Below are 20,675 nucleotides of genomic sequence, written 5' to 3' on the forward strand. Positions count from 1 at the left end.
AATGGATAAAATCAGCATTCACTCCCGGGTCAACTGACTCTAATAGACACAGATGTTTTTCAGCGCTGATCGGCAGTGATGGAAACATGTCATCCATTGCTTTCCTCTTCTTCTTCTTTTTTGGCAATCTACCCGATGACGCTGCACTTTTAATGGCGTGATGTTAAGATGCACATATAAGCAACCTTAAGTTGTTAAGTCACCAATGATGAAAAAGTGCCACCACTGTAACAGTGTCATGCTTTCTTCAGTTGTGTGTTGTGTTTGCCGCCACTGATTTCCAGCATTTGTGACTGACTCAGCAGTGGAAAAAAACAAAAAGGCAAACTCCTCTACTGGTGATGGGGAAAGAATCAACTGCCTAAGCGGGTCTACCGGCATGTCCCTGCTAAATTTGATGTAAAACAGGAACAGCAGTGTCATTATCCTGGGAGAATCTTAAAAGTAAATGAGCTGAGAAGCAGTTTTCAGCTTTGTTTCATTTTCAGGTCAATGAAACAGCTTTTTATATTCTTTAGCTTTAACACACAATATGTATTATCTGCCACTATGGGATAGCGTGGGATCATGGGAGATGTTGTGGTCAGCTTTTCCTCAGAGGTTCCGGAAACAAACACACCCACTGACTGAATCCAGTAAAAACACATTAACAGGGCGTGCACCAAGATCTTAAACGTAAATCACAATCATTTAGCTTAAAACTGAATAAAAAGTCAATTTCGATTCTTCTGTCAGACAAACACAACGCACAAAGGGGATACTGCTGACACTACTGACAGGCGACCGAATGAAATGATGACCAAATGAAATGCTCCATTACCTTGATTAAAACAACAGATTTCTCCAGGTGTGAAATTGACTAAAAAGATTTGGAATAATGTACACAACTCAACAGCAGCACACAGGTCCAGTTGTTTTAATACCGTTAATGAAAACATATTTCTACCTTTTTTTTGGAAGCAGGAGAATTATTTCAACCCATGAGGGTCATTTAATTCCTCAGGATATTGGTTCAGTTAACCAGATTTTGAGAACCATGCTTTCTATTGGACAGGGCTGGAATTAAAACTTGTAATTTGAAAAGTAATGACTGAAACAATATGTTGTAAGTACAACATTTACCTCTGAGCTATAGTGGGTTGAAGAATAAAGCTGTATGAAATACTATCTACTCTGGATAAGTACATTTACCACCCCATTGTATTTAAGTACAGTGCTTGAGTACATTTACTTGCTTATATAACCACTGCAGAACGATGAATGGAGAAAATTAGATGAAAGTAATGAAAATGATCACTACTTGCAGATAGCGGAAGAGCTTAAGTTTAATTATTATTATCATCAGTCACAAATTAGATGCTTGTCGAAGCTGATCTTTTACTGAACATCTTATTCCTGCAGATTTCATCACTTTCACTCTTTGATTATATCAAAAAATATCCAAAAGCGACAGTTGGTCTCACAGTGCTGCCGAATGTCCCGTGACTGTTAATGAGGATTTCCCCACTGAGCTCTGCTTCATTCATTAACCCATCAGACACACAAACACACGTTAGCAGGAATTCATCAGCCTGTTCCCAGCAGGCTTCAGTCTTCTCGTTAATCCTAGTGTCACTCCCGTCTTTCCCTATAGTGTGCACGAGTGTTCGATCCGTTAGTGTAGACTCTGACTCACACACACACACACACACACACACACACACACACACACACACACACACACACACACACAATCAAAAAACTGCTCTGTGACATTACATCTCTGCTGGGTGATCTCATTAACCACAAACACTAACAGTGAGATGTAACTAGTGAAGCAGTGCATACAGTGTGTGCGTGTGTGTGTGTGTGTTTGTGTGTGTGTGCGTGTGTGTGTGTAAATGCATGTGTTTAATCGTGCCTGTGTGAAGATAGACCGGATCTCTGCATGGTCTAATTTCTCGGGGTAAAAGCGATAATCTGTTAGAAAGACAGCTTGACATCTGAGTGGAGATTCAAGAGCTCCGACTGAGAAGCAAAGCCAACCGCAGTTTTGCATCCAGAGAACTACATGTAGCTGTTTTATAGACCTGCACTGCCTTTGTTTTGTTGTACAAATATTAATGAGGCATGTCTGCTTAATTTAAAATAGATAGATAGATATAGATCTTCTCTTTTCTTCTCTCAAAAACTCATCCTTCATGTAATTTGCCTTTCTCTTCTCATCACATCACCTCTCCTGTTTTCTCTTCAGCTTCCTTCCTCCACTCCTCTTTTCAATCATCCTCTTTCCTATTACTAGTGAGTGCAAAGAGAGAAAAAAAAATGAACTGAGGGGGAGACAGAGGAGATTGTTTCTTATGGTTGAATAACCCTGTCCTTATTATACAACTACATCCTCGGGGTTGAGAGTTTTGAGAATATTGTGTCAAGTAAGCATCAGAAAGCCACACAGAATGGAAGATAGTAAGGCGGAGGCTAAAGGAAACATGAAAGGAAGTTTGAAAAAGAAAGGCAGCAGAGACTATGAAACAGTATGGGTGTAATGCAGGGCTGCTGTTCCTGTTCAGAAATATGGAAATGTTCATAGGTGAAGTGTCAGGATAGAATAATTGCCATTTCTATCATTCACACATTTTTCAAGCACTTGAAGCTCTCACTGCCCCTTCTAACTAACAATCAGACTTTTGACAAAATTTCCACAAAAAATATTTCTTTATTTTTATGTAATTTCAGTAACATGTAAGTTAGCACTGCATTGGGCCATTTCATTAAAAACTGTCCTATTTGTGTAATGGGAGGACACAAATTGATATACAATATGCCTTCTCATGTTTTCCTACTATTATTGGCAATACCTCTGTCGATTGATTGATACACCTCTCCAGTTATTATAGACGCATTGTTATCTGTGTTATAAATGTAATTTTTTGATGACATACTTTGTTAGACATGACATCTATTGTACTTCTGTCCGTCCGGTGGCTCTCTCTGAGGTTTCTATGTTTTTTCCCCTGTTAATGGAGGTTTTATGGTTGTTTTTCCTGACTCTTTTCGAGGGTTAAGGGCAGAAGGTGTTACACCTTGTTAAGCCCTATGAGACAAATTTTGATTTGTGAATATGGGGATATATGAATACAATTTGGTTGATTGATTGATTGACATATCAGGGCTCAAGATTATATCATACAACATGTACTTTAGATGTGATTTAGAAAATCTTTTTTTGCCCCAGTTTCAGTTTCGTTGTGTGTCATTTTCCATGCAGTGTACAAGGGAGTGAGAACCAATGCATTTCTCCTGATCGGCTGTTGGACGCTCCGATAAATTTCTGACTGAAATTTTGGTCGGCTGACATGGTCTCGCTGTTAAAGCAGAGCCACGGGTCGACTCCTCAATCTCTGTGACTTTTTTCCTGACTGGGCCTGCGGGGGACGGTGCAAAGCGCAGTCCAGTGCACAGGGAGCGTGACTGTGCACATTTGGCAAACTGGTGACAGGAAGCCCCTGGCACATCTGTTAACATGGAGAAATTGAGGGATTGAGATGTACCTGGTGTGTTAGGGATTAACCAACCATTATAGTAAACTTCCCCTACCCTTCCCTTTATGGATACGTAGTGTCATTTTGGTGAGGGCTGACTGTGCGAGTCATTGAGAGAGAGAGGAGTCCATCACAAGGTAATCCCTCTGTATTGTTGGTCCGTGGATTCTTATGTTTTTGTTTATTATGGGACCACACCCCTATAGTTTATGATGTCACATGGGACACCTTTTATGCCTCTTACTTTTTTTTGCATTGGTTGTTGGTCTCAGTCAAATAACTTGTTTGTCTAGCTTTATCTAAGTATGTACTTTTTGGTCATTTATGTAGGCACTGTGGCCTTATTTACAAAACAGATTTCTGGACATACTGATGCTTCACAATGTCCATTACAAAAAATGAATGAAGAAAAATAAAGGGTGTTCAAATCAGTCCAATTTTAACCACCAAATAAAAACATATCAAGCTTGAGACCCTAAAATCTATAGAGAAACCCAACCCAACACTTTCTATAATGAGCAAAAACTTTGGTAATTATCAAATTTGCATTATTTACATTTCTATGATACTTGATCACAATAAGTGCCATCAGAAACAGAGAGATCCAGCAGGTAGAAGAAAAGAAAGAGGTGGCTATAAGACAAAAAGAGGAGCGAGCAGAGACAGAAGGGAAGCTGCTAAACCATTCCTCATAGGAACGACTCTGATTTTGGTTAAATATTGAAAAACTCATCAACTCTTGTCTGAGCCTCAAACATCCTCAATTGTTCTTAGACCAATTAACCTGAAAGGGTTATTTTCAAAATACAAAATCCCATTAAAAGACCCAAACCAACAATTAGTGTCCCAATAACTACTATTGTCTGTGAATTCTAAACCTGATTCATCTCATTACTCTGAGCCACACATCTCCTTTGTTTCAGAAAACCATTAAAACACATGAGTGAGCCACATTGTTTTACTGGGGAACATGTTCCTTCATCACCATCAACACACACACACGAGCAGTAGTTCATGTTAACTCAGTCCCACACACAACGTCGTGCTGCCACAAATAACCACCACAGCATCAAATGTGGATGAATTCTTTGTGAAAAATAGTCCTGAACAAATACACCTTCCTCTTCTCTTTCTTTGATAAGACCCACAGTGCACTGTTTGACATTATTTATTTCTAAGGGTTTTAAAGATTCTTATAGGAACCAATGAGCCTGGTGCTGAGAGCATCAGATAGGACAGGGGAATCAGACTGTTTTTTATTTTTGGGATCATCAGAAAATATTGCCCAGTATTTAAAAAAAAGGTTACTTAAAGGGATAGTTCACCTAAAAATGAACTTTCACGCATTATCTACTCACCACTATGCCAATGAAGGGGTGGGTGAAGTGTTTGAGTCCACAAAACACTTCTGGAGTGTCAGGGGTAAACTTTGCAGAATCCAATACAATTGAAATCTATGGAGAATCCTTCTTCAGTGTCATCCAAGTCTCCGCAAGCCCTGATTATGCTGTTTCAAGTCAAATATGAATGCCAGGGCTTGCAGACACTTGGATGACAACACAGGAGTATGGAGGCATGCAGGACCGGCACGTGTACTTCTGCTGCTCTAGGCGAAAACATTTTTTACCGCCCCTTTTTGCAACATACCATAGCCTGAACAATACACAAACACCAATATGCGTTACACACAAAAGGCTAGTGCACTAAATCACTAATGCAATCTAGTACAACGCAAGCATGCTTAAAGTGCCACCAGTATTTAAGTATGCACGACTCAATATGCGGATCCATATCATGAGTGATGGCAGCAAATATAACTATTTTGTGTGTGTAGAGGACGACGAAGACATCATCCATCGGCATAGTGGTGAGTAGATAATGAGTGAATTTTCTTTTTTCAGTGAGCTATCCCTTTAATGTCAGACGACCCAAATATCAGAGAGTTGTCAAATGCACCAAGGAGAGGCTACAAAACAGTGGCTGCTCAGAACATTATCACCACATGGCAGGAGAATTGAGCAAAGGTAGCAAGCTTCAAGTCTCTGCAAGTTTATCTCTGTTCTGTGAATGAAACCAGCTGCTACCTGGAAGGTAGAAAATCAATTTGAAATGTGTGTTAAAAAAATGATAGCATTAATTAAGAATCACGAACATGGCCCGATATATTGGAAAAGTCAGCAGTTTTACTTGGGTTGGAGTGTCTTGTCCTCATTACTCTTTGAACTGTATTTGGCTGTGTGTGTGTGTTTAACCATGTTTGTTTGTGCTGCAGCTGGAGGAGCCCAAGCTGCTATCTCAATTAGCCCCTGCGCTCATTAGGGCTGCAATTGAGAGCTGCAGCATCTCGGCCTCTTCCACACACTGACATACGGTCTGGGGCTTCTGCAACGAACTTAAAGGAGACAACAGCATCCCAGAGAAATAGTCAAGGTTGTTTGTGTTTGTTTGTGTGTGTGTGTGTGTGTGTGTGTGTGTGGTAGAGGGTGGGAGTTGGTGTGGGTTTGTGCTTCGTGCCTCCCCTGATGCCAACCTGCCGCTCTGCATGGTGTTGACATCAAAAGAGGATGCCTGAAGCAGAGCAATCTCGCTGCCAGTGATGTCTCCAGCTTTAACAGGTCTGCTTAGACCTTTGTGACACAGTGCGGCTGGTGGAGTTTCAATGTGTGTGTTTGTGCTGTGTTTGCTCTTCAGTGTGTGGCTCACCTCAGTATCCAGGATTATCCGCTCTAGGATGCCTGCAGGATTGCACGGGTGCTGCTGATACTTTTCTACAATAGAAGCAATTAACCAAGGCTTCACTTTGAGTATGTCTGTTTTAAGACATGGATGTGTGGGTGCGTGTGTGTGTGTGTGTGTGTGTGTGTGTGTGTGTGTGTGTGTAGCTGAAACTAAACCAAATCAGGGTTTTTTATCCTTCTCAACCCTAGTATATCAAAGCATGCATATAACAAGTTTGAAGTCCGTGCCTAAAACATGCTTTACTCTAAATAAATACACCAAACATCATATGGCTGAAGGATATGTGGAGAAATTAATGCACGCTTGCCTAAGCACACGTTTCTTATGCCTGTACATTTTCAAACATCCAGTCACTCTACACATTACTGACAAACTGACTACACACTTTATTTAGCTCTCAAACACATTTATTGTCCTTCACAGAGTCATGTGTGGCTTGGCTCTATATCTGGGCTCGATATCTTGGTGCACATTATCGCCAACACTGATACTAACATATCAAGGGTACAGTGTGTAGAATTTTGTGATATCTAGTGGTGAAGTGTCATGTTGAAGCTGAACACCCCTCACCTCACCCTCTCCTTCCAAACATGAAAAAGAACCTGTGGTAGCTTCAGTTGTTATAAAAACTCAAAAGGTGTTTAGTTTGTCCAGTCTGGACTAATGTAAAAAACATGGTGGCCTCCGTAGAGAGGACCCCCTCCATGTAAATATAAAGTATTTAAATATAAAGGATCTTTTCTAGGGTAAAGAAAACTACAATTCATACAATTTAGATGAAACGAACTAGTGAAAACATCATGAGGATTATTCTACATTAAATTTCTGCCAATAGTTTCCTTTCACCTAAATCTGAAACACTGGACCTTAAATTTAATAATGGCCAATTTAATTACATTCTGGGCCAATTCATTGGTTAAAATTATAAATCTTACTTACGTTACATCCATTTATTTGTGTACTCATAGGCTCCTTCACACACACACACACACACATTCACACAGGGGTTGTTAAATGGGTCCCCTGATTTGATGTCATGATCTCATGTAGGAAAAAGTAGAATCTCTTAATCAAATTCTTGTAGAAAAAGGAAAATATTTCTTAAAGTCTGCTCTATATTTAATGCCTGATTCTACAGGTACTTGGAAAGGACATTGAAAATGTTGTTCATTTTTGCTTCACAGCCAAAATGATGAATTGTGTTCCAAAGGGAAACTTGATATGGTTGTCGTGGATTAGATTGGCAATTTGGATCATCAGTCTGACTGAGTTACACACACACACACAAACTCACCCTGACACTTTGCCTTGTCAAACTCACTCAGCGCAGACTGGCACAATCAAGTGTGTCTGCAGCCAAGCCTTTTAAAAGGTTAATATTTCGGTTCCCATTTGCCTCAAAGCTTATGCTAAGCCACAGCTCTGCTCCCTCATCTAACTGCCTTTGATGCGGGAATCCTACTCAAGCAGGTCTGTTGAAGCATTCGACAAACTGCGTCTGTGTGTGATAATCCACACCGCACGCTGCTTAGGGCGACGTTGATAGCTGCGACTGTCATGCTGTCGAGTCAGTGTGTTTGTCTTCCCTCTACCTCGACTGGAATTGGCCTGAGAGAGAGCTGAGTATTGTGGAATAGAAATAATGTCTGTGTGTTTTTTCACTGCGATTGTTTCCAGTCTGGGCCGTGGCTTTCAGTGTATCAACACTGCTCCGCTCCGCTGCCTGGTCGAGGGGGAATTGATTGATTGATTCCTGTCATGGGGTGTGCACTGTTCTCGCACCAGCAAAGCTCCTCCAAACTGTCGAGAAATTTATGGTCCAACGGTTTTGAAGGAGGATGTAGGTTGAATTTAAAACCTGTGGAGATACAAAGCCTTCATCCAGACCTCAGCGTCCCGCAGAACCCGGCTGCCAGTCATGCTCTGGAGAGGAGGACAGTCTGAGCTGCTGTTACAGATCCACTGAAACTGACGGCTTCCTCTTATGTTCTTAAGCCCTAAAAATCATTAAAAAACTCAGTATGAGTGAGACTCTGCTGCTGCTGCTGCAGCTCAGGTATCCTGAAGACATTCTTTATAGGAAATATCTGAAAGCACACGTTTGTTGGACTATACTTTATGTTTTTGGGGTTTATATATATGTGTCATGATTTTATTCATGGTACACACACTTGACCAACTATGAGTCTTGAGGCTTTCAATCATAACATTTCACCCTGTTTTCAATCATATCAATGAACTGAACCAAACTTACTTACAAATCACAAGTGTGATAAGAACTACCTAAAATGAGAGAAACGTCTTTGAGAAAAAAAGTTCCCTCTTTGTAGAGTTCAGATCTCATCCATATTTTAAAGATGCAGCTCCCGCACCAATAGCTTTATATTTGTCTTTTTCTTTTCTTCTGTTTTTAAGATTTAAATGTTTTGGGTGAAGTCTAACATTAAAGCCTCTCTCACAAATACGGATACCCTGAGTCCCCAATATTAATAATTCAACGATTTTTTTAATAGAATTTTCCATTCAGATCCCAGAGGAGACATAAACATTCAGAAAAATAACTAACACACTCTGCAGATATCCCTGGACCATTACAGATCTCCTGTCAACATATTTCTTCTTCTATGTGCACTTAAAGATTTATTTACTTGAAATTATAGTTTCTACTCCTACGGGAAGACAAATACTAACTACATCTGTTTGTTCAAGTGACGTAGTTTACTGGATCCAAATTGCAGACATCAGACAAGGCAGGTAGTGCAGAAACAAGCTTACAGTCTGACTGTATGTTGGCAGGCACGAAGACATCTTGATTCAAAAACTAAAAAAGCAAGAAAAACTCAAGAAACAGCAGAAAACTGAACAGACAAACTCAGGAGCACAGAGACCAGGAGCATTTTCATACCTAAAAGTCTGGAACATGGTCCAAACCAAGGATCATAACATTGTTAACATTTAATCTAATTAGTTTTGGTTTTATATTGTAGTTTAGTTTTATATTCTTTTATATAGTAGACTTAACACTTTAGTATAACATAAGTATAACATTATCACGTATGTGGGCTACATCTACCTGACTTGACATTGATTTGTTTGTAGATGTACATGCGTCAATAGCACATTCTCTATTCTCCATAGAGAATGTGCTATTGTGTTGCTAACCACACAATAGCTGGAAACTGAAAAGTCTGAAGGTCTGAACCAACCAAGGTAGGTGTGAATGCCCCCTCAATACACATGGGAGGTACATATGTGAAACACATTAGTAGGCGATTTTTTTTCCATGCTTGTATATGTATTTAAAAGTCCATGTTCAAGAAATGGGTTTCCAATCTGTCACATATCTCAGGGGCAGATCCTACCACGGTATCGTCAAAGGTTTCTGTCTCAGTTCTTTTCTCTTGAAGGAGAGTTTCTACTCCCTCTCTCTTTGACGTTGCCAGATCTCTGCTCCTCGTTATTGGATTTCCCAGACAACATTATGAAAATGTACTTTAATTGACTTGATACTTTTCATTGTGTGTCTTTGAGTATATACATATGTTTTTGGCCTTTATTTGACAGTACAGAGAATCGAGTGTGAAAGGGAGACAGGGAAAGAACGCAGGATGATATGTAGTAAAAGGTCGCAAGCACCTCCAAACATGAGCACTATTGCCTCTGGCTAGGGTTTAAGTGTTAAAACACAGTATGTAAAATATTAAAAGTAATCAAGGCAGAAAAATGTATCCTATAACTTGTACTAGTAGCCTATATAATATGAAAATAAGAAGTCAGATTTTGCTGTTGAGGTGAAAATGGCAAATGGAATGTCACATTCCACACTTACATACATTTGTGCTTGGGTCAATTTAGGGTTCATTGTTTTGCCAAAGGCTCCTTCAATATGTGGACTGGAGGAGCCTGGGAATCTAACCGCCAACCTTCCGGACGACCCACTCTCACAATCCCCTGAGCCACAGCCATACTCACACATATGCCTGTGAGCTGGGGAAGTTTGTCGGTATATTTATAGGCTCAGATCAGGGTCAGATGTGTGTCTTAAATCAGAGGTTATGGACCAGAGAGACAATGCAGATGAAGCCAGGATCCATGATGTGGAAAATCATTTTGATGGTGCATTTTATGGTCGACGTTTAAATGTTTTTACACACATTTTTTAGGGGATCACGTACTGATCTATATAGAGTGATGGTGTACTCCACAGGACACACATATCTGGAGTGTGTCCTGCTTCAGTAGCCACTTTGTTTCTACATTAATTTTTATGTTTTCCAAGGGGATCCTATGATTTTACTTTCTTTTGAGGGGACAAAGATGATCAGTCTCTCTTCTCTCTGTTATTTTCCTTGCATAAGGGTTTGTGTGTGTGTGTGTGTGTGTGGAGAGAATCTGACAGTCAGTGAAGGAGAAGAGACATGCCTGTGTTGTGCGGGTGAGATTCTCAATACATTTACATTTTCTTCAGTACTGTAACATGCAAATGAACATGGTATCATTAATTCATACCATAGTAAACCTTGAAACCAGGATAATGCTGCAACCCTTCTTTTAAGTTGTGACAGTTGATATTCCTCTTCTTTGTCATGTTCTTTTTCTTGCAAGACTTTTCTTCCTTTATTCATTCATGCGAATGTACTCCTTCCAACTTATAATTTAAATTATTCTTGACATCTGTGATTTGACACATGGCTGCTGAAAAACTTTGACAGTAGATAACATCAATCAGCATATACATGCCAATATGTTCATCTGGTTGAAACTGTTATCATCATCCATATAGCCTGATTCTATACCTTGTGGTTGTTCTAGACTGTGATCAATTTTTACTCTGACAAACTGTCTGTTGATCATTTACTCACAAAGGTTTCGATGGGAACAAATCTGCTGGGCATTTCTGAAAAGCACAGCAGGTCATTGATCGACTGTAAGGTCAGGTTTTGATTGATCTGAGCCATGAAGTATTTTTTGTTTATGGGATCACTGGGAAAATTGCTTCTGGCTAGAACAGTCTATAAAAAGATTTTAATGGATAAAAACAAAGTCAACTTGTTCTTTCCAGAAATATGTGCATCCTCTACTTTTAGAGCACATATACTATTCTATAGTGTAAAAGCTACATCAATGCACTCAGGTTTGCATTTTTAAAGCTGAATCACACAGTAGAAAATAATCCTTACTTCAAAAGATCAACAATACTGTGTAATAGCACTAAGTTTTTGACACACAATAGTGCATTTCAGTTGTGTTTTTTCTGCCTTATAATTTATTGCTGAATGTTCTCCATGTTGACATTTGGGTCATGGCCACCCTGAGGGTCAGACTAAAAGCATCCCTCCTTTCTTCCTCGACTCTTCTCACCCCTCAGCTCTGTTCTCTGCCTCCTTTCACGGCAGATGTGCCTGGTGAAGGGATACATCCACCTTTTCTTTTATTCATGGATTAAAAGCACTGAGCTCACATACCTGTGACAGGCCTGGACAGACACTGTGTGAGCTATAAGGGTGGACTGAGAGCCTCAAAGCCCAGACTGTTGCCTTGGTAATCTATGTCCAAATCTGTATCATTGAATGCGTCATCTTCTTAAAAGTATTAATATACACACTGTTGCAGTGGGATGTTTAAAACACACAAGCTTGTCTTGATGATCTGCCGTCTCAGGGGATGGGCTGGGGATGCTTGTTCCAGTCTGTGAAAACACAACTCTCTAACAGGGCTTGCAAGATATCAGTATCAATCAGTTGTATTGTGTAACATAGGTCTTTTTATTATATCTTAAAACACATTTTGTCTAAATTCATGACAGCAAAATATAAAATTAAGTGCCATGCAGGAATATTAAACGTGTGATTATCTATATTGTGGTATAAACACTGGAATAAGTTATAAAACAGCCATAATGTCAAAGCAAAAGCCTTGAGATCTGATTCATAAGAATTCTTTTAGAATACAGGATAATATGTTGAATATCCCTTGTATGTTTGGAGGTCTTCTGCACTATTGAGGTTACCAACTACCTGTAAATGTTAGCAGGTGTTAGTGGCCACAGCTGATGTTAGGGACATATCTTCCCTCAGCACCTTAGCATCATCAAGTGTTTTGGCCTTTTTATAAGTGATACAGGCCCAACTTTAGGGTACGCTCAGGCTAAAGGCAAATCTGACTGTCTACTGGCTTGTATGGCAGTACTATGAAAGCCATGTGGCCCGCTCACTTGATCAAACATCATTACCTCTATGCCTTTTTAAGCTAGACACTTTGCCATTTTAGAACATAGGACAAGATGGACATTATCCCTTGTACATTCTACCACACTAATTAATGCCTACCACTAACTGATGTTATTGGATGTTAGTGACCACAAGTGGATGTTAGGGACATATCTTCAGTTGTGTACCTTATCGTCATCAGGTGTTTTTTAATCACAAGACACTCTTCTAAGGCAAGCCCACCGCAGGTTGATCAGACCTGGGTGCATGTCCCTGCATATTGGGACCCATTTGGAATCTTTCCTCCTGATCCAGAGCCATTAGCTGCAGCGTTCTGCAGTGTGTGATGTTCCTTTTATGGTCTGTCGAAGGGCTTGTCCATAGATCCCCAGATCTTTGAGTAACCTGATGTTGGATGATGCAAGGAGCCAACTGCAGCAAAACTCTACAGGGCAAACTATTGCTTTCCAGCCTCGTTGCTCTGCCTCAAATGCCATGTCTACAAACCGCAGCCTTTTCCTCTAATTTGCTTTATCAACATTATCCCACCAGGGTACTGATAATTCTACGAAATAGACAACGTGCAGGGTGTTGTCTCGTGCTTGCTCCAACTGACCACAGTAAAGGAGGCCCTCTCTGTCCCTGTTCCCTTTCAAGGACAAATGTCCTTTGAACTTTATGTTTTTGCAGGCAAGCATTAGTATCAGTTTTCTCTGCTTCTATTTTTGCTGCAAGGCAACTGAGTACCTGGTTGTGTCTCTTACCTTGGGAGAGAACCATTGAGGATGTGCCTGAGGGTAGCTGGAGTTGAGCATAGTGGGCATGACATATCATCGTTCAGGAAAGACTTGGTATGATGCTCTAAGCAGGAAGCTAATCCTGCCTGCTTCCATTCCCCACAAGTCCTTTCAGATGATCTTTCTTTTCTCTATGCTCTCCCATTTCATCCACTGCCCCGTCTGGCTTGAGTGACAGTCTTCGCACCTCTTGCTGCCTCTTCCTGACACTGAATTTCCAGGACCACCAATTTCCGCAGCCCTGAAGGAGTTGCCTTGTTCCACAGGGGTATACTGAACTAGGCCCAAACCTCCTCTTCCCTCTTTAACATGGCCCACAATGTCAGAGTTCTGCTTTTGCATGTTGAGTTGCTTCTTTTTGTGTCCATTTACGTCCTGCTGTCAATGATGGTCCAACAGCCCGTATAGATTTGTCTCGGGACTCTGAGAGGGTCATCTACAGCCCTGTTTTGGTGCATTTAAACTCTATGTCCATACAGGCCGATGTTGCTCTGACATATTGGGACTCCTCACCATTTTTTCACATAGGAGTTGATCATTCTCTCCATGTTCTCAACTCTTGTGATAGGAACGTCAACTACTTTAAGTGGCCACATTAGTCGGAGTAAGAAAATATAGATATTCATAGATAAGAGCAGCTTTTCTACCAGTTTTATGTCCAATATGTAAAATAGGCCAATTTCAAACTGCATCTGGTCCATATTTTAGCCCTCCCTGCCACAATAGGAAGTAGATTTGTGTGAGCATCTAGTCGATCGATTCTGAGCACAACATAAAAACGATTGGCCTCCAAACTATTTTTGATGACACCTCAGACATAAAGATATCTTCCAAAATACCACAACAGAAATAACTGTAACCACAAGGGGCCCTAGGATTTTCCTCAGACTCTATCTGTAGTCATTTCATATACATGGAAGGTAAGTTCCCATCATTCTACTCACCAGGTGGTCTGCCATTTTCAAGTCATTGCATGTGACAATATGTCCTTTCCATTTCCAAAAAAAAGAGGACATTTTCCCAAAACCTCCATCCAACTGAAAAGTAGCAGATAATACACCAATACTATTAAAGAAGCACTATTCCATTTCCAAGTGCTAGTTAGGTGAGTGTTTTTTGAGTCCTCAGGTTCAAAGTTCAGACCCACCCATTGCTCCTCCCCAGCTCCGCCTTCTAGTCCAAATGTGGTATCATGTGGCTCAAAAAAAATAAGATTGCTGGTTAAAATCCAATCTCTTAGCTTCAAAACGGCAGTTTACAAACCAATGGGTGGTGTCATGGTGAGTTGCCACTTGGGATAAACCCACTATTACACTGTGGTATAGATTCATCACATTGAGTTGCTAACTAACAGGGCTACAACATACAAAATGACTAATATGTTCCTTCAACACAACATTTCACTCACAACAAGCAAGATCATTGGTCTGCGGTCAAGATAGAGCTGTCGGTTTCCTCTGGCATCACTTTCTTCCAACTCTCCTCCCCCTTAGCCCTCACTGCTCTTAACTGGAGGCAGGCAGGAATGTGAGGAGAGTTTCAATGACTTGTGGCTGCGAGTGTGCTCACACAGCAATGTTTCTGCTCAGCGGAGCGGCAAACAAACATGCACATCTCAGCACAAACACACACATTGGTACTACTGATGCAAACTTGCTAGGCATTTCATTGGCTGTTTTCATTCCCTAACCATTTCCTCTAATCCTAAACTTTACCACTACCAGCTCTGACATTTCTACGTAATCCTGCCCTAATCACAGCTCTAAACCCACAGCTAACTCTGAAGCAGCCCTGAAAAGATGTAAAATGTTTTGACTCTGGACTATTTTCATCTTACTCCTTTATTTTTGGGGACATTTAATCCTCAAAAGGATTAAAATTGTTTCGCATAAGAAGACACTGAGTTTCTAAGCTGTGGCAGCAAAGAAAGCACCACTTTAAATCATTTCTACTTTTCTGTTTATTCATTCTTAGTGCAGCCACAACTGCTTCACCACTCACAGTCAAATTCCTCTTGGCTGCATGCCTCATCACCTCAAACATACCACGAGTCACTTCTTACTCAGTGTTGATGCACAAGTGCTTCTCATCCCAAGGTTGGCTAGTTGCTATGACAAACATATTTATAACACGTAATCGCTTATGTGAAATGTAAGTTTCAGTCATGAGTAATCCCAGAGGGTGTTGACAGTCATTTTTCTCACTGATGTCCATCTGTGGGTTTTGGCGCTGCAGGTTTAAAGATATAACTGTCCCTCAAAATGTCTAAAAACAATTAGACTATATATGTTGTGTATTTGCATTATTCCAAATGTTTTGAGACATTTTCAAAAAGGGGGAGACGCCCTAAGTGTTTTTAATGTGAAGCTGCTTTAGCTAGTGTTTTCACCTGATTTAACAGGCATGGGATTTTATCATTTTATGGACAAGGACATTTTGATTTGGTGTCACAATTTTTCAGGGGGCACAACGGCCAAAAAGGCAGTTGAGTGAAATAAAACTATTTGGATAATACAAATTAAAAAAAAAAACATGAATGACTGCATTAAAAAAAATATTCACTTTGATGTGATGTTTAAAACTAGTTCTCATTAAAGAATAGTGGATCTTTTAGGCTGATATATTATTTGAAAATTTTAAGGGGCAACGTGTATTTTTTTGCAATTGCTTCACAGACAACATCAAGTCCAGCAAGAGAAGTTCAGCATCAAATTTAATTCCTTTACTTTTATGTAGATGTCTCTAGCAGTGAAAAGCAACTATATGCTAAAAAGCTAGGCCAGGCTCAGCTGACCTGTCTAGTTACTCTCCAGAAGAGTCCATGTAAGCTTCCTCCTATTGTGGTGTTGATAAACTGATGATAACTGCAGCTCTGGGCAAGTGCCCATTGCCACCATGTACTCCTGTGCAAGAAACCATATTCTGCAGATATTTGATGGTCATGTTTTTCGTATACTTGTTAACCAGTGGGGACTTGACTGATCTATAAATTGTTTATAAGGCAACCAGAAATGGGTTCAGACCTGACAAAGGCTGGATAATGGAAAATGGTTCATAGATATGAGATGTTGGAGGGTTACATAAAACTATAAAAAGTGCATTCTTCACTGTGCTACTGTGCAAAGGGAATTATTCTCTCCTACAAAAATGCTTTGGCGTTGTTGTAATACAATCCAATTGGGACACATGTTTATATGGCTGAGCAACAGGATTTATCGCTCATTAATCATATGTGTTACCCAAGGGAGAAACACAGAGGCACTTATCTGGCGTGTCTTACACAGAAAAACAAAAAATGAGTCATAGAGGCCGTGATCGTAGAAAACCAACAGGATGTGAAAATATAGGAGAAGGATAAAAGTAAAGTTGACATCCAAGCGTGTGGTTGATGGGGAGAGTAGCACAGCTGCACTAACAGGTTGGTCATGACTTTGGTGGGGCTTAGGGGAGAGGCTGGATGTGGGAAATGAGAGAGAGGATGGTGTGAAGGAGAAAGATCCCACAGATGATGCCATCTGCTCAACTGAGCTGGTCATGCCTGGCTGCAGTAGCACCTGCTTCTGACAGCACACACACACACACACACACACACACACACACACAACTATCTTAATGAGAAAACTAATTGGCATAAAACATTCTCTTGCCCCTTACCCTAACCTTAACCATCAAAACAAATACCTAGCCCTAACCCTAACCTCTAAACATAATTCTTACCTTAAAACCAAATCTTAACACACAAACAACTCATTAAAAGTGGGTCAGGAAGTGAGGACCGACCAAAATGTCCTGACTCTGTAAGTTGTACGCTCACAATGGTCCTCACAAAGATATCCGTACAAGACCCCACACACACATAACCTTAGCCTTAAAGGTCCAGTGTGATTTAGGTGAAAGGGAACTATTGGCAGAAATTTAATGCAGAATAATCCTCATGATGTTTTCACTAGTTTGTTTCATCTAAATCGTCTGAATTGTAGTTTTCTTTACTCCAGAAAAGGCCCTTTATATTTAAATACTTTATATTTACATTGAGGGGACCCTCTCTACCTTTTACTGCTGTCCAAACTGGGAAGGGGAGTGAGAGAGGAGTATTAAGCTGCAACATGACACTTCACCTATATATCTCACTAAATGATATGGAAGCATGATGTTAGAGCATCACATTTTAAATCACATACATCCCGTAATATAAAAAGTAGCCTTTTAAGCTCCTACAAGGACCTTTTTATTTTTGTTGATTTTGGCGCCTCTCTGGACCAGTGGTAGTGTTTCCACTGTCATAAAAACCTCAGTCCAGACAGCATGTGCATTTGTTTTTGAAGTAGTGGGGACACATAGCGAGTTCAGGACACACACCAAGAAAACACTGGGACCCAACTCTCTTTGGATATTTTTACTGTGATATCACATGAAACAAGGACTGCATCAGTTTACATCCTCTTCTCAGACCACTGTCTCTCTGCTCCAAATTCAGACCGTCAAAGAGATTCCTGGGCGCACGTACCTAAGCATGTCAAGGGGGTGGTCAAAAATTCAAACCACAACAGTACACACAGCCGTTTACAGGATGCATAGCGATGAGGTAATGATGAGGTAATCTCAGCCATCGCTGGTCTTTATGGGTTAGCCTTTAGCCTAGCGCATAGCTCTGCTCACCTTCCCCGCCTTCTGTTTCCTCTCCCTCAACCTAAACAAAGGCTATTTCAGCCTGACTGTTGTACATTGTTGCTCTTACTTTGCAGTTAATCCATTCCTGCAAAAAAATAGAAGAATATTTTGTAGAAAAAGACAATTTGCTGTTGTACATCAAATAAGGCAGCAATATTACAATATGATTGTTTCATAACCAGTTAAGAACTTTAAAGCAAAATCTTACAACTCTGAATATCCATTTATTACTAGTAGAACCAGGCTCAATGTGGGCGGTCATCTGCCTCGACTGGTCGGAGTAAGCAAAGAAAAAATGGGAATAGAGGAGAGATTGGTGAAAAAGAGGGGAGAGAAGAGAAAAAGATAGTGGGGAGGAGGGGGACAGAGAGAGTAATGGAAAATTAATAAATAAGAGTAATTACAACATTGGTTAGAGTAAATAGTTTGCAGCATGATGGAAGGTAAAAGAATTGAGGAAATATTGTCAGTAATGGTCAAGTATCTGCGGAGACATATTGTATATCAAGCAGTCTTTTAATCATTGTCCACGATCAACTGGTCCAGGGTGGGTTTTTTGAGAAGGGGTTTGATTACAGCTAGCTTAACTAACAACATTTGTGATTATGAACTTGTTAACTATTTTTCTTAGCTTGTTTACATTAAACGTATGTCAGTAGTGTGTAAGAAAGTGAGTTTGGGGTGCATATGAGTGGACCTACAAACTCATCTGTCCAAGATTCAATCGTTGATTGGTCAGGTCGATATTAGCTCTGCTTTCTGTTTCAGGTCAGTTCACTTTCGGTCCCTGAGCGCAGTTCGAGTGCCAGTTCGAAGATAACATTGATTAGTGTGTGTGTGTGTGTGTGTGTGTGTGTGTGTGTGTGTGTGTGTGTGTGTGTGTGTGTGTTTTGGTACTCATAACAGCATGCTTACCCAGCATCTGAATTTAGAAAGGAAACATCTCTGAGTTCACAAATAGTGCACTTGTGGCCTCTTCTTACCAATAGCAGTGAAACCTATATAGTTTGGACTAGGGTAATGATGGTCAAGTTGTGAGAGTATTTAAAAGAAGTGGCCGTAAACCAAATATCTAGTTTATTACAACTTGGATTCTACTTTGTTTAATTTGCCCAGTATTCATACTGTTGCAGCTAAGATCAAGCAATTCATTGATAAACTGCTGTAATACAGAAAACAAATAATTTCACAGGTCAAAAAAACTTTGAGGTTTGTCTTACTTGTTCGGAAGATAATTGTCCACATGGGCTATTTTTTGTAAGGCAAGTTGTATATTTTGACTAAACGTTATGTAATGCCACAGTAAAAAAAACTGAAATGTTATATCAAAATCCAACATTTTCAAGTGATTGTGGAGTGATTTGTGTGTCAAAGTAAACCATAAAATTTCATCACTAGGGTGTGAGCTACTATAGTTCATCAACTAACCCTTTGCATTATCCCCACCTATGCTCAACACCATGCCTCTAGTGCCACATATTTGACACGAATGACTAATTTACCATGACACTTTGGTATGTGACCATATGACATTAACATCCCAGCTTTGTGTGGTTAGTACAAATCATCACATCTGGCAGGTGAGAGAAAGCATGCTGTCACACTATTTGGCAGGCAGTTTGTTGTTTTTTGGCAGCACCATGGTGAGAATGAATCATTGTCACATTCAGTTTTACCTGCAAACAATTGTTGACCACCTGTTTTGAACAGTTGGATGTCGCTATCATAACTGATAGAAATAGTGGCCCAAACTACAGACATAGTGTCCAGGTTTTAATAAACGTTTTTTTTGACCAGCACTGTACAGTAGATAAGAAGCATTTGAAAAAGAACCTTTAATTCCTGCAGCTGATGTGAAAAAAAATATTTTGATTTCTTACGTTTTGAATAAAAAAATGTTTTCTTCTAATGCACAGCATTTGTCAAAAAATGTTTTATTCATTTCCTATGTTATTTCATGCATGGCTGAGGGTCTCATTTAATATTCCAGGTATTAATTCAATATCTTGTTTTTAATTATCACAAATCATTATTCCTATTTTTCCCTTCTTACTTTATGAACAAACAAAAGTTTTGTATTTCTACATCAATTTTACACAAATGGGGCAAAAATTACCCATTTCGCACAGCTGCTTTTGCCCATCTGATGCATGTAAGTATTATTTAACAATTGTTTTACCTTAGAAAATATTTGATATCTTGTAAAAAGTTATATTTGTCAAGGTTATCTTGACATCCATTACTAGTGAGAAAGAGGAATATATAAAATAGTAGCTAGCTGTTAGCTAGCTAGCTCTTGAACTATTCTTTTCTAGCAAGCTTACCTTAGCTAGAACATCAAATAAAACAGTATACTAAATAGACTGATTGACCTCAATACTTTATTTGTTATGTGCACAGCTACATACAGCTGTCACTGCTAATTAATTTATTGAGTCACAGGCTCCCTTTTAGGCATGCTCACAAATATTTGAAAAACAACACACAACAGATTCAACAAACATCTTCAGAAAAGAGCACAATTCATGTCAATTCAATGTTATTTGTATAGCACAGGATAATAATATACATTATCTCAAGGCACTTTACATATGACCTTAACAATTTTGGAAGACCCAACAGTTCCCACAATGAGCAGCACTTAGGTGATTTTGGAGAGAAAAAACGAATTAACCTCTAGCAGAACCAGGCTCAGTGTGGGCGGCCATCTGCCTCGACTGGTTGGGGTCAGCGGAGAA

At 39.8% G+C, this 20,675-nt stretch overlaps 1 protein-coding gene across 4 annotated transcripts in view; it reads left to right on the plus strand.

The window, feature by feature from the left end:
- Positions 1-20,675, plus strand: part of LOC109625963 (seizure 6-like protein) — a 60,861-nt gene that overhangs the window by 3,163 nt on the left and 37,023 nt on the right. The window lies entirely within an intron of this gene.

The sequence above is a fragment of the Paralichthys olivaceus genome, chromosome 18 (assembly GCF_024713975.1).
Source record: "Paralichthys olivaceus isolate ysfri-2021 chromosome 18, ASM2471397v2, whole genome shotgun sequence".
NCBI lineage: Eukaryota > Metazoa > Chordata > Actinopteri > Pleuronectiformes > Paralichthyidae > Paralichthys > Paralichthys olivaceus.